The sequence below is a fragment of the Oryctolagus cuniculus genome, chromosome 13 (assembly GCF_051225735.1).
Source record: "Oryctolagus cuniculus isolate XC-2025 breed Fujian yellow rabbit chromosome 13, ASM5122573v1, whole genome shotgun sequence".
Lineage (NCBI taxonomy): Eukaryota > Metazoa > Chordata > Mammalia > Lagomorpha > Leporidae > Oryctolagus > Oryctolagus cuniculus.
Window position 1 is genome coordinate 10,073,845 of NC_142879.1, and position 12,480 is coordinate 10,086,324.

The 12,480-nt window shown below is 39.4% G+C and overlaps 1 long non-coding RNA gene across 1 annotated transcript in view; it reads left to right on the forward strand.

The window, feature by feature from the left end:
- LOC138844856 (uncharacterized) overlaps positions 1–12,480 on the forward strand; it is a 93,815-nt gene that overhangs the window by 51,107 nt on the left and 30,228 nt on the right. The window contains exons 2-3 of the long non-coding RNA XR_016219484.1: positions 9,038–9,203; positions 11,808–11,886. This is a non-coding gene — a long non-coding RNA (uncharacterized LOC138844856). The remainder of the gene's footprint in view (positions 1–9,037; positions 9,204–11,807; positions 11,887–12,480) is intronic.

Genomic DNA, 12,480 nt, shown 5'->3' on the forward strand with positions numbered 1-12,480 from the left:
ACAATCAAAGCAATCTATGAAAAACCCACAGCCAACATCCTATTGAATGGGGAAAAGTTGGAAGCATTTCCACTGAGATCTGGTACCAGACAGGGATGTCCACTCTCATCACTGCTATTCAATATAGTTCTGGAGGTTCTAGCCAGAGCTATTAGGCAAGAAAAAGAAATTAAAGGGAAGGAAGAACTCAAACTATCCCTCGTTGCAGATGATATGATTCTTTATTTAGGGGACCCAAAGAACTCTACTAAGAGACTATTGGAACTCATAGAAGAGTTTGGCAAAGTAGCAGGGTATAAAATCAATGCACAAAAATCAACAGCCTTTGTATACACAGACAATGCCATGGCTGAGGAAGAACTTCTAGGATCAATCCCATTCACAATAGCTACAAAAACAATCAAATACCTTGGAATAAACTTAACCAAGGACGTTAAAGATCTCTACGATGAAAATTACAAAACCTTCAAGAAAGAAATAGAAGAGGATACCAAGAAATGGAAAAATCTTCCATGCTCATGGATTGGAAGAATCAATATCATCAAAATGTCCATTCTCCCAAAAGCAATTTATAGATTCAATGCAATACCAATCAAGATACCGAAGACCTTCTTCTCAGATCTGGAAAAAATGGTGCTGAAATTTATATGGAGGCACAAGAGACCTCGAATAGCTAAAGCAATCTTGTACAACAAAAACAAAGCCGGAGGCATCACAATACCAGATTTCAGGACATACTACAGGGCAGTTGTAATCAAAACAGCACGGTACTGGTACAGAAACAGATGGATAGACCAATGGAACAGAATTGAAACACCAGAAATCAACCCAAACATCTACAGCCAACTTATATTTGATCAAAGATGTAAAACTAATTCCTGGAGCAAGGACAGTCTATTCAATAAATGGTGCTGGGAAAACTGGACTTTCACGTGCAGAATCATGAAGCAAGACCCCTACCTTACACCTTACACAAAAATCCACTCAACATGGATTAAAGACCTAAATCTATGACCTGACACCATCAAGTTATTAGAGAACATTGTAGAAACCCTTCAAGATATTGGCACAGGCAAATAATTTCTGGAAAAGACCCGGGAGGCACAGGCAGTCAAAGCCAAAATCAACTATTGGGATTGCATCAAATTGAGGAGTTTCTGTACTGCAAAAGAAACAGTCAGGAGAGTGAAGAGACAACCGACAGAATGGGAAAAATATTTGCAAACTATGCAACAGATAAAGGGTTAATAACCAGAATCTACAAAGAGATCAAGAAACTCCACAACATCAAAACAAACAACCCACTTAAGAGATGGGCCAAGGACCTCAATAGACATTTTTAAAAAGAGGAAATCCAAATGGCCAACAGACACATTAAAAAAATGTTCAAGGTCACTAGCAATCAGGGAAATGCAAATCAAAACCACATTGAGGTTCCACCTCACCCCGGTCAGAATGGCTCACATTCAGAAATCTACCAACAACAGATGCTGGCGAGGATGTGGGGAAAAAGGGACACTAACCCACTGTTGGTGGGAATGCAAACTGGTCAAGCCACTATGGAAGTCAGTCTGGAGATTCCTCAGAAACCTGAAGATAACCCTACCGTTCGACCCAGCCATCCCACTCCTTGGAATTTACCCAAAGGAATTTAAATTGGCAAACAAAAAAGCGGTCTGCAGCCTAATGTTTATTGCAGCTCAATTCACAATAGCTAAGACCTGGAACCAACCTAAATGCCCATCAACGGTAGACTTGATAAAGAAATTATGGGATATGTACTCTTTAGAATACTACACCGCAGTAAGAAACAACGAAATCCAGTCATTTGCAACAAAATGTAGGAATCTGGAACACATCATGCTGAGTGAAATAAGCCAGTCCCAAAGGGACAAATACCATATGTTCTCCCTGATTGGTGACAACTGACTGAACACCAAAAAGGAAACCTGTTGAAGTGAAATGGACACTATGAGAAATGGTGACTTGATCAGCATAGTCCTGACTGTTAATGAACAACTTAATACATTATCCCTCTTAGTAGTTTTTTTTTTTGTCTGTTCTACTTAATATGACTGGTTTAATTTTATAATTAATACACAGTTATTTTTAAGTGTTGAAATTTAACTGAAATGTGATCCCTGTTAAACATAATAGTGGGGATACGAGAGGGAAGAGATGTACAATTTGGGACATGCTCAGGCTGACTTGCCCCAAATGGTAGAGTTAGAAACATACCAGGGGACTCCAATTTAATCCCATCAAGGTGGCATGTACCAATGCCATCTCACTAGTCCAAATGATCAATTTCAGTTCACAATTGATCATAATGAAAGGACTAAGAGTCAAAGGGAGCACATAAGCAAGTCTAGTACCTGCTAATACTAACCGATAGAATAAATAAAGGGAAGAGTGATCCAACATGGGAAGCGAGATACTCAGCAGACTCATAGAATGGCAGTGCTGTTAGGACATTTGCCATTCTATGGGTCTGCTGAGTATCTCACTTCCCATGTTGGATCGTTCTTTCCCTTTTTTATTCTATCAGCTAGTATTTGCAGACACTATTCTTGTTTATGTGATCCCTTTGGTTCTTAGTCCTATCATTATGATCAGTTGTGAACAGAAGTTGATCACTGGAACTAGTGAGATGGCACTGGTACATGCCACCTTGATGGGATTGAATTGGAATCCCCTGGTATGTTTCTAACTCTACCGTTTGAGGTAAGTCAGCATGAGCATGTCCTGAATTGCACATCTCTTCCCTCTCTTATGTTTAACAGCGATCACTTTTCAGTTAAGTTTCAGCACTTAAGAAGAATTGTGTATTGATTACAGTATTCAACCAAAAGTATTAAGTAGAACAAACAAAAAAGATACTAAGAGGGATAACATATTAAGTTGCTCATCAACAGTACAGCTTATGGATTACAATGGCTTCCCCCCATAACGTCCCTCCCACCCGCAACCCTCCCCTTTCCCACTCCCTCTCCCCTTCCATTCACATGAGGATTCATTTTCGATTCTCTTTATATACAGAAGATCAGTTTAGCATACATTAAGTAAAGATTTCAACAGTTTGCTCCCACACAGAAGCATAAAGTGAAAAATACTGTTTGAGTACTAGTTATAGCATTAAATCTCAATGTACAGCACACTAAAGACAAAGATCCTACATGAGGAGTAAGTGCACAGTGACTCCTGTTGTTGACTTAACAAATTGACACTCTTGTTTATGGCCTCAGTAATCAACCAAGGCTCTTGTCATGAGCTGCCAAGGCTATGGAAGCCCCCTGAGTTGACTGACTCTGATCATTTTTAGACAAGGCCATGGTCAAAGTGGAAGTTCTCTCCTCCCTTCAGAGAAAGGTACCTCCTTCTTTGATGACCAGTTCTTTCCACTGGGATCTCACTCGTAGAGATATTTCATTTAGGTTTTTTTTTTTTCCCCCAGAGTGTCTTGGCTTTCCATGCCTGAAATACTCTCATGGGCTTTTCAGCTGGATCCGCATGCCTTAAGGGCTGATTATGAGGCCACAGTGCTGTTAGGACATTTGCCATTCTATGGGTCTGCTGAGTATCTCACTTCCCATGTTGGATCGTTCTTTCCCTTTTTTATTCTATCAGCTAGTATTTGCAGACACTATTCTTGTTTATGTGATCCCTTTGGTTCTTAGTCCTATCATTATGATCAGTTGTGAACAGAAGTTGATCACTGGAACTAGTGAGATGGCACTGGTACATGCCACCTTGATGGGATTGAATTGGAATCCCCTGGTATGTTTCTAACTCTACCGTTTGAGGTAAGTCAGCATGAGCATGTCCTGAATTGCACATCTCTTCCCTCTCTTATGTTTAACAGCGATCACTTTTCAGTTAAGTTTCAGCACTTAAGAAGAATTGTGTATTGATTACAGTATTCAACCAAAAGTATTAAGTAGAACAAACAAAAAAGATACTAAGAGGGATAACATATTAAGTTGCTCATCAACAGTCAGGGTGAGGGCTGATCAAGTCACTGTTTCTCATAGTGTACATTTCACTTTAACAGGTTTCCTTTTTGGTGCTCAGTTAGTTGTCACCTGTCAGGGGGAACAAGTGGTATTTGTCCCTTTGGAATTGGCTTATTTCACTCAGCATAATGTTTTCCAAATTCCTAACAGGGATCACTTTTCAGTTAAAATTTAAACACCTAAGAATAATTGTGTGTTAATTACAGAGTTCAACCAGTGGTACTAGAACAAAAAAAATACTAAAATGGATAAAGTATTACATTGTACATCAACAGTCAGGGCAAGAGCTGATCAAGTCACTGTTTCTCATAGTGTCCATTTCACTTCAACAAGTTTCCCCTTTGGTGCTCAGTTAGTTGTCACTCATCAGGGAGAACATATGATATTTGTCCCTTTGGTACTGGCTTAATTCACTCAGCATGATGTTTTCCAAATTCCTCCATCTTGTTGCAAATGACCAGGTTTCGTTGTTTTTGAGTGCTGTATAGTATTCTATAGAGTACATGTCCCATAATTTCTTTATCAAGTCTACTGTTGATGGGCATTTGGGTTGGTTCCAGGATTAGCTATTGTGAATTGAGCTGCAATAAACATTAGGGTGCAGACAGCTTGTTTGTTTGCCAATTTCATTTCCTTTGGGTAAATTCCAAGGAGTGGTATGGCTGGGTTGAATGGTAGGGTTATATTCAGGTTTCTGAGGAATTTCCAGACTGACTTCCCTAGTGGCTTTACCAGTTTGCATTCCCACCAACAGTGGGTTAGTGTCCCTTTTTCCCCACATCCTCGCCAGCATCTGTTGGTAGATTTCTGAATGTGAGCCATTGTTACTGGGGTGAGGTGAAACCTCATTGTGGTTTTGATTTGCATTTCCCTGATTGCTAGTGATTTTGAACATTTTTTCATGTGTCTGTTGGCCATTTGGATTTCCTCTTTTGAAAAATGTCTGTTGAGGTCCTTGGCCCATCTCTTAAGTGGGTTGTTTGTTTTGATGTTGTGGAGTTTCTTGAATTCTTTGTAGATTCTGGTTATCAACCCTTTATCAGTTGCATAGTTTGCAAATATTTTTTCCCATTCTGTCGGTTGCCTCTTCACTTGTCTGACTGTTTCTTTTGCAGTACAGAAACTTCTCAATTTGATGCAATCCCAAATGTTAATTTTGGCTTTGACTGCCTGTGCTTCTGGGGTGTTTTCCAAGAAGTCATTGCCGGTACCTATATCTTGCAGGGTTTTTCCAATGCTCTCTAATAATTTGATGGTGTCGGGTCGTAGATTTAAATCTTTAATCCATGTTGAGTGAATTTTTGTGTAAGGTGAAAGGTAGGGGTCTTGCTTCATGATTCTGCACGTGGAAATCCAATTTTCCCAGCACCATTTATTGAATAGACTGTCCTTACTGCAGTATCCCTTTAATTTCTTTTTCTTGCCTAATAGCTCTGGCTAATACTTCCAGGACTATATTTAATAGTGATGGAGAGAGTGGGCATACTTATTTGTTACCATATCTCAGTTTGAATGCTTCCAACTTTTCATTCAATAGGATGCTGGCCATGGCTTTGTCATAAATTGCTTTGATTGTGGTTGATGAATGTTTCTTCTATACCTAATTTTCTTAGAGTTTTCATCATGAAAGGGTATTGTATTTTTTTTTAATTTAACAGGTAGAGTTATAGATAGTGATAGAGAGAGAGAGAAAGGTTTTCCTTCCACTGGTTCACTCCCCAAATGGCCACTACAGCTGGTGCTGCGCCATTCCGAAGCCAGCAGCCAGGTGCTTCCTCCTGGTCTCCCACACGGGTGCAGGAGCCCAAGCACTTGGGCCATCCTCCACTGCCCTCCCAGGCCACAGCAGAGAGCTGGACTGGAAGGGGAGCAGCCTGGACTAGAACCCAGTGCCTCAAGGTGGAGGATTAACCAAATGAGCCATGGTGCCGGCCATTGTATTTTATCAAATGCTTTTGAGATAATAATATGATTTTTGTTCTTCAGTATATTAATGTAATGTATTAAATTGATTGATTTGGGAGTGTTGAACCATCCCTGCACACCAGGGATAAATCCCACTTGCTCTGGGTGGACAATCTTTCTGATGTGTTGTTGGATTCGATTGGCTGGAATTTTGTTGAGGAGCTTTGAGTCTATGTTCATCAGGGAAGTTGGTCTATTGTTCTCTTTCTTGTTGCATCTTTTTCAGGTTTAGGAATTAAGGTAATGTTGGCTTCATAGAAAGACTTTGGGAGGGTCCCCTCCCTTTCATTGTTTTGAATAACTTGAGAAGAATTGGAGTTAGTTCTTCTTTAAATGTCTGGTAGAATTCGGCAGTGAAGCCATCTTGTCCTGGGCTTTTCTTTATTGGGAGAGTCTTTATTACTGATTCAATTTCTGTCATGGTAATGATTCTGTTTAGGTTTTCTGTGTCTTCATGGGTAAATTTAGGTAGGTTGTATGTGTCCAGGAATCTATCTATTTCTTCTAAGTTTCCGGGTTTGTTGGCATACAACTCTTTGTAGTAATCTCTGATTTTTTTTATTTCTGTGGTGTCTGTTGTGACATTTCCTTTTTCATCTCTAATTTTGTTGACTTGCATCTTTTCTCTCCTTTTTTTGGTTAGTTGTGCCAATGGTGTGTCAATTTTATTTATTTTTTCAAAAAACCATCTCCTCATTTTGCTGATCTTTTGTATTGTATTTTGCTTTCAGTTTTGTTGATTTCTTCTCTAATTTTAATTGTTTCTTTTCTCCTACTAGCTTTGGTTTTGGTTTGCTGTTGTTTTTCTAGATCTTTGAGGTGCATTGATAGTTCCTTTATTTGGTGCCTTTCCAATTTCTTGATGTAGCCACTGATCGCTATAATCTTTCCTCTTAACACTTCTACTGTATCCCATAAGTTTTGATATGTTGTATTGTCATCTTCACTTATTTGTAGAAATTTTTTTATTTCTCTTTTTATTTCTTCTATGACCCACTGTTCATTCAGGTGCATGTTGTTCAGTGGCCATGTGTTTCATATGCTCTAGAGATTCCTCAGCTGCTGATTTCCAGCTTCATTCTTTGTGGTCTTAGAAATGCATGGTAAGAATTTGATTTTTTTTTAATTTGTTGAGACTTGCTTTATGGCCTAGAATGTGGTCAATGCTAAAGAAAGTTCCATGCACTGCTGACAAGTGCAGTCTGCAACTGTAGGATGAAAAGTTCTATACATATCTGTTAGGTCCATTTGGTCTGTAGTTTCAATTAAATCTGCTGTTTCCTTGCTGATTTTCTGTCTGGCTGATCTGTATATTGCTGAAAGTGGTGTACTGAAATCCCCCAATACTATTATATTTGAGTCTATATCTCCCTTTAGTTTCCTTAACAATTTTTTTAAATAGCCAGTTGCCCTGTAATTAGATGCATATACATTTAGAATAGTTACATCTTCCTGTTGAATTGATCCCTTAATCATTACATAGTGTCCTTCTTTGTGTCTTTTAACAGTTTTTGTGTTAAAGTCTATTTTGACTGATACTAGGATGGCTACACCAGCTCCTTTTTGGTTTCTCTTGGCATGGAATATCTTTTTCCAATCTTTCGCTTTGTCTGCATGCATCTTTGTTGGTGAGATGTGTTTCTTGTAGTCAGCAAATAGATGTGATTTGCTTTTTAATCCATTCAGCCAGACTTTGTCATTTAACTGGAGAATTAAGGCCATTTACATATATGGTGACTATTGATAAGTAATGATTTTACCCTGACATTTTTCCAAAAACATTTCTGTTTTTACTTTGGATTTCCTTCGTACTTTTACTGGTAGATTTTCTTCCTTTACCTTCTTTCATAGTGATGACTGTGTTTCTGTGTGCAGTGCATCCTTAAGTATCTTTTGCAGGGCTAAATGTTTGGTGATATATTTGTTCAGTTTCTATTTGTTATGGAAGGTCTTTATTCCATGTTTTTCCATAAATGAGAGCTTTGCAGGGTATAGTATTCTGGGTTGATGGTTTTTCCTCTTAAGACTTGGACTGTATCTCACCATTCTCTCCCAGCTTGTAGAGTTTCTGATGAGAAGTCATCCATGAAATCAGTTGGAGATCCTCTGAAAGTAATCTGGTATTTCTCTCATGTGCATTTTATAACCTTCTCTTATGTTTTATTTCGGTGAGTTTGTTTACAATGTGTCATGGTAAATATCTTTTCTGGTCATATCTATTTGGAGTTCTATGTGCTTTATGTACTTTATGTTTCTTTCTTTCTCAAAATTAGGATGTCTTTTATTACTTCACTCAAAAGGCCTTCTAATCATTTCATTGTTTCCACACCTTCAGGAAGTCCTAGAACACGTTTGTGGGTTATTTGATAGTATCCTGTAGATTCCCAACAGTTTTTTTTTGTTTTCTAATTCCTTCTTGTGTTTGGTTTGAGTGTATAATTTCCTGGGCTTTGTCTTCTAAGTCTGATTTTGTTTTTTTCTGCTGCACTGTTTCTGTTTTAAGGCTTTCCACTGCAGTTTTAAATTTGTTCTATTGAATTATTCATTTCCAAGATTTCATTTTGATTTATCTTTAAGATCTTAGTTTCTTGGGAGAAATTTTCTTCATGTTATGTATGTATTTCATTAGTTTGTGCATTTGCTTCTGATTGCTTCTATATAGTCTTATGATCAATTTTTTGAATTCTGTTTCTGGCATTTCTTCTATTTCATCATCTTCAAAATCTTGTATTGAAGTGCTTTGTTCTTTTGAGGGCATTATGTTGTCTTCCTTATTCTCGTTTCTTGAATTGGTACATTTGTAATTTGGCATATGTGGAACTACTCATTGGTTTCTTCTTCTTCTTCTTCTTTTTTTTTTTTTTTTTTTTTACTGTGGCAGCTGTTATCTTTGTACTATACCTCTGTAGAGTAGTGGAGTGTCTGCTTTCAGTGAATACCTAGAGGTGTGTAGTGGATGTGGCCAGGAAGCTCTGTTCAGTGCTCCAGGTGGAAGGGCATGTCTGAGGTGACACATCCAGGTTTGGCATGATAAATTTCTCTCTCTCTTTTTCAATCAGAGTGGCGTTTATTCTGCTCAGCTGAACTCCTCTCCTCAAAGGAGACCAGTGCCTGAACTCTAGCCCCAGCGGGAATGGTATTCATCCACTCTGCCTCCAGGACCACACAAAGGATCCGTGCAGTCCTCAGTGTAAGCTCAGATTCTCCAGCAATGTCCATCATTAGGTAAGCAGGGAGCCCTGGGTGTGTGGAGCCTCCCACAGTGACTGCCCAGAGTCCCAGCCCCACCGTGAGTCCTCCCACACAGCCTCAGTGTTTCACAGTCCTGGCACAGAAGCCTTCTGCAGTCACAAGCACCTACCTCCTTGTCAGTTCTCCCCACCAGACTCAGGAGTCTCCATTCAGCTGGTTGCTGAGTGTGGACACGAGCTGGTGTGTATGTCCAAAATTGCACCCTCTCTTTATTGGCTTCTTATGAGATGCCATTGCAGGGTGATTGAGGAGAGAAAAACATGCGCCTCCCTTTTCCCTCTAGTTTGGCAGGCATATGGTCCCCCACGGGACTCCAAGCCAGAGTCCCTCTAGGCTCTTCCTGTAGTTTACCGCCAGGGGCTTAGGCTGCTGTGGTGTGGTCTCACCTCGCTCTCCAATGCTTGTGTGGAGGTGCTCAGCTGCTGAGGTCCTGAGTTGTGGGTGTCCATGCCCTCCATGTAGGTCCGCCATGTCCCTGTAATATGCGTAGGGTCTTATCTGCTGTTTTCTCCCTAATTCTTCCCTGAGACTCCACTTTCCACATTTTTAAAATTATCTTCTCCCAGACTAGAGCAGTAAGGTGCCTCCCTACTCTACCATCTTAGTCCTCTCTCTGGATTTTATCTGTGTTTTCTTTTTGAGTTTTTCATTTAACCATTTATTATTCAAGAGAATATTAATTTTCATGTATTTGTACAATTTCTGAAGTTTCTTTTGTTGCTGATTTGTAATATTATCCTGCTATGGCCATAGAAGACATATGCTAGATGTTGGGTTTTTGAAGTTCTTGAAACTTGTTTTGTGACCTGATACAGGTATATTCTAGAGAATGTTCCATGTGCTGGTGAAAAGAATGTATATTCTATGGCTCTTGGGTGAAAAGTTCTATAAATGTTGGTTAGATATAGTTCTATCATACAACTTTTAAAAAAAGATTTAGTTTTTATTTACTTGAAAGGCAGAGTAATAGAGAGAGACGGGGGGCGGGAAGAGATCTTCCATTGGCTGGTTTACTCCCCAAATGGCTACAATGGCTGGGGATGGGCCAGGGCAAAGCCAAGAGCCAGGAGCTTCTTCTGGTCCCATATGGGTGCAGAGGCCCAAAGACTTGGGCTATCTTCTCTGCTTTCCCAGGTGCATTATCAGGGAGCCGGATCTCAAACTGGTACACATGTGTGATGCTGGTGTTGCAAGCGGAAACTTAACCTGCTATACCACAATGCCAGCTCCTTCATCATATAATTTAACTTTAATGTTTCTTTGTTGTTGTTGTTGTTTGGTCTGGATGACCTGTTCATTAACAAAAGTGGGGTACTGAAGTCCTCATATTATTATTGTATTTTTTAAAATTTTTAATTGACATGTGATAATTGTAAATATTTATAGAATTCAGTGTATATTTAATACATGTACACTATGTGTAAGATCAAATTTAAGTTACTGTATCCATTACTTCAAACATTTATCTTTTCTTTATGATGAGAACATAGTCTTCTTTTCTAGCTAATTTTTTAAAAAAGATTTTATTTATTTATTTATTTGAGAGAGTTAGAGAGGGGGAGACAGAAAAAGGTCTTCTGTCCACTGGTTCACTCCTCATATAAAATGGCCACAATGGGTCTAACTATTCTGAAGTACTGTTAATTGTGGTCACCCTGCTGTGTGATAGAACACCAGCAATGACTTCTGACACTAAATACCAGACCTGATTCACAGGTTTAAGGCATTGTGCTCCTAAGATTTCTTTCACTTCAACATCAGTTCCAAGAACCCTCACTTCTGACTAACTGGCTATAAACTGGGGATTTTGACTACTTCCACAAGCTCAGTGATTTTTCAGAATGTTTAATAGAACTCAGGTAAGTGCTACACCTAGGACTACAGTTTTATTATTAACAAAGGGATGTCAACAGAACCAGCCAAAGGGAGGGTTGCAGAGTGAAATCTGGGAGGATCCGAAATACAAGGTGTTCCTTTCCCCGTGGAGTCCTTGGTGCCATCACCTCTGCCTGGCCTATTGATGAGTGATTGTAGTCGGATGTGTTGCCAACTGGGGAACTCAGCTGAGCTGCTTCGCGTCACACGGGCACCATTGATAGAATCATTGCCTGCACGACTGAGCTCCATTTGCCTCTTGTATCTGGTACCACGCGGCTCAAAGCTGGACATCTCCAGCCACTCAGTACTCTTGCTGTTCTACAGAAATGATCTAATTTATATTTTCAAGTTGCTCTTAATACATGGGCTGTTTTATTTCTGGTTAATTATTCTTTTAAAAGAACTGATATAGAATAGAAGTAGTTTGAAGTAATTATATAAAAGCTAAAATGAGAGCAGGACTTTGCAAGAATCTAATGCTGAATGAGGAGACAAAATACAAGCAAGTGGGCATAGAACTTAACTGTGCAGAGACTATACCATTAGGTTCTCATAATATCACCATGCCACTAAGGAAATGCTTCTGATCTTGAAGAACCCATTTTTAGAAAGGTGTCTGTCAAATGATTTTAAAAACCCTTGGTTTGAAATTGTTTCTGCTGGAAATTAATTTATGTAAAACATCTCATTTGCTGACAGGTGAGTGGTGGAGATGTGACTGTGAGATGGAGGAAGGGCAGAGTGATCTGGAGGCCGGGGCACTGAGCAGCTCTCTCAGGTCAGGTACAGTTTTTCCATTTCTCTGTGTTTAACTTTCCTTAAGTGTAAAATAGAGATGTGACTGTCTGCTTCACAGGATTATTGTGAAGATAAACTGAGAGCCAATATCTGAAATCATCTGGGAGTTGCCTCGAAGATAAGACTGTAATAAGAGTCCTCTTAGAACTATTTGCTGTTGTTACACAAACACTAGAAAGTCCTGCATATTTCAGTGTCCTTAAGCCTTTAGCTGCTGATCATCTAGCAGCTTTTGAGATTTTTTTAAAAAGTGGGTTTACAGTTAACAGAGCTAAACACTGAAGGCTGGTGGGATGATGAGGTCTGAGAGAGATAATTGAAGTTTGCAGCCAGTGATTTTCAAGAGGGCAATTTCTTTGAGTGGCCTGGTCGCAGGGCCTTGTTTTCCGAGGAATTGCTTTAAGATGCTGGGAGGAGAAAGAAAAGAGGGCACAGGGCTGAAGGGCATTATGCCAAGGATGTCTGTTTCCAAGATGGTGACAAGATGACATCCGGAAATTTCTTGAAGGCCAGCACAAATAAAGAAGAAGGCAGTAGACGGAGCACAGGTTGAAGAATTAGAGTTGTTTCAAGT